Source organism: Oratosquilla oratoria, chromosome 38 (assembly GCF_046742065.1).
Source record: "Oratosquilla oratoria isolate Oo_2021 chromosome 38, ASM4674206v1, whole genome shotgun sequence".
NCBI classification, from domain to species: domain Eukaryota; kingdom Metazoa; phylum Arthropoda; class Malacostraca; order Stomatopoda; family Squillidae; genus Oratosquilla; species Oratosquilla oratoria.
The window spans coordinates 10,282,453-10,285,260 of NC_134814.1; positions in this window are offsets into that span (position 1 = coordinate 10,282,453).

Genomic DNA, 2,808 nt, shown 5'->3' on the forward strand with positions numbered 1-2,808 from the left:
GAGGGACAGAAGAAAAGAGGAGGGTAAGAGGAAGGAAGGAAGAGGAAGAGTCTGTAGGTTATCAGCTCTTCTATACTTGAGGATAATCTCGTGCCGAAGATGAAGAGGCGTCTGGCAGTTTATGGAAGAGTCTTGAAGGCTTGAAGGTCGTCGTGGTCTTCGTCAATGAAACCCAACAGCGTCTTCGTGAGCCCAAAAAAGAAATCGGTCAAAGACTTTCAAAAAGGTCCATAAGGATTCTATTTATTTTTGTGTTTTATCAAAAGGATAATAGAAAAAGTGTGCTGAACTGAATGTATTCTGTTTTCATTCTGCAACACAACAGTTTAAGGCTTGTGACATATGACTGTTTATATTTGTCGCAGGAATAGCTGTTTTCACTTTGGCTCGCTCGATTTGTTTTGTTGTTTGCTGTAAGAGTCCACAGTGGAGAACGTGGCTGGAACTGGAAACTGGAAACTGGAAATTGAGGGAAAATAACATATATAAAGAAAAATAGAATATATACTGGAAGCACTTAAGAAAATATGTATGTATACTTCGGAAGTATGTTCCAAGTACTGTAAGTGCCCGAATTTTAGAGATTCCGCCTCAAAAAAAGAATTATCTGTACAGTCAAAACAAAAAGGTAGGTTCCCTTTAGTACAGATGTTAATCGAAGTTGATTTAACTCAGAAGCTTGCTAAAGAATCACGCACAGGCGAATGGAATAGCCTGGTGGCAGATGTGATAAAAGGATAAGAAGCATAAATAGATAACGTACGGAATAAGAGATAGATCATCATTCGCAGTTCATCGCTAGATTTGTCAACAATGGGGGTTTCCCCTGGGCCACCCCAAAAGGCTCACGATAGATCACATTTACTATAGTTTCACTTAGAATACTTTGTTTTGGCTAATTCAAACTATTTTATTCAAAATAAGAGAGACTTCTAGGTTCTAAAGAGTGAAAGAAAACTAGATAATGTCTAACCCACATGGAACTCATACCACATTTATATATTTTATTCTGGCCAGTGAGAGGTAATTTTATTCAAGCTTAGAGGGACCTCTAGGAGCTAACGGGTCAAAAGGGAGCGAGATGTCGATTGGCGAAATCAAGAGGACCTAAGAAAACCTCTTATGAGGTAAGGAGAGGTAACATGGAGGGCCGTCTACAGAAGGAAGAGGAGGAGGAGGAAGAGGAGGAGGAGGAAGAGGAAGGCGAGAAGAAGGGTGAAGAAGCTAGGAATTGCCTCTTGAAATGGGAGGAAGAGGTAGGAGTGTGTGAGGTAGACGACACTCTTAAGTACCTCTTAAATTAGGAGGAAGAGGTATGAGGGAGGAAAATAGACGAGGAGGATCACTTAAGCTTATACAAGTGAGTTGTCAGTATAATAGCGTTGTACAGGAGATCAGCTGGTGCAGACAGCTCTCGACCAGCTGTTTCGGATCAGCTGACTCGGTTACGTCAGAGAAGGGCGAAGGGGGAGAAGGTGGTTCTCGAGGGAAGAGGGGGATCTCGTCCTTACTCCTAACGGGAGTGGGAGTTGGAGTGGGAGTAGGAGTTGGCTTGACACTTGGGATGAAGGGTCAGTTTAGATAGTGCCAATCTCAACCACGTGACCCTCTTCCCCGCCAATCACGAGGCAGGAGCTTCGTGTGCCATCAAACCGTTTGTCAGGGAAATTTTTGGAAAAAAAAGAAAATGGAATTCGGAAAAAAGTGACGTCATGTCGACTAAAGGAAAATGGCGACATTGAAACGACAAATGGTGACGTCATGTCGGTTGTAATACTGACTCGGGGGGGGGGAAGTCGACGATAGATGAATTACGGTTGACAAAAGAAGACAAAAGGATACTGTGATGTCACATAGATTGAAAAGTGGCTAGCACCCATGTCCCTGTATAAAAAAGAAAAAGAGAAAAAGAAAACGGCATTGCCTAAAGAAAAGAATGGCCTGAAAAAATACGTAAGTTTTGGGGAAATTAGATGCGTACACGGGGCCAGGCTTATGACATTACATTGACTACAAAATAACTGTCAGCCTATAGATAAAAGAGTAAATGTTTAGATTATTAGATAAATAGATTAATAGATAAACGAATAAATAGATGAATAAATAAAGATATTAATAAATAAATAAATTATACAAATGAAATTAAACATGAAAAGGATAAATAAATGAATAAATAGATGAATAAAATTAAACATAGAAAGGAAGAATGAACGGGAACGCAAAACCGTAACTAAAGTGAGAGAGAGAGAGAGAGAGAGAGAGAGAGAGAGAGAGAGAGAGAGAGAGAGAGAGAGAGAGAGAGAGAGAGAGAGAGGTTGGGGAGGAGGAGGACCAGGGAGAACCTGTGTTAAAACTATACAATGACCATTTGACATGATTGGACTCAGTGGTGTGTGTGGTGTGTGTGTGTGTGTGTGAGAGAGAGAGAGAGAGAGAGAAAGAGAGAGAGAGAGAAAAGGGGGGAAGGGGTTAAGGGGGGCGGAGAAGTTATTGCATGATGGCCCTGCAGCTATTGCTGGCGATGTTGCAAGTGTTGCATTCCCGTGTTGCAATTGTTTTAGCGATATATGTTTCTCATTTTCTACCATACGGGCTCCTTTGAAATGAATAAAATCGCTTGAAGGGAGCTGGAACAGAATCTTGGAAAGTCCTTTCAGTAATTGAAAGGGTTAATTAAAAAGAAAAAAAAAAAAACAAAAAAAAATATATATATATATATATATATATATATATATATATATATATATATATATATATATATATATGTATGTATGTATATATACACAGAAAAACCACCAAGGAATGATG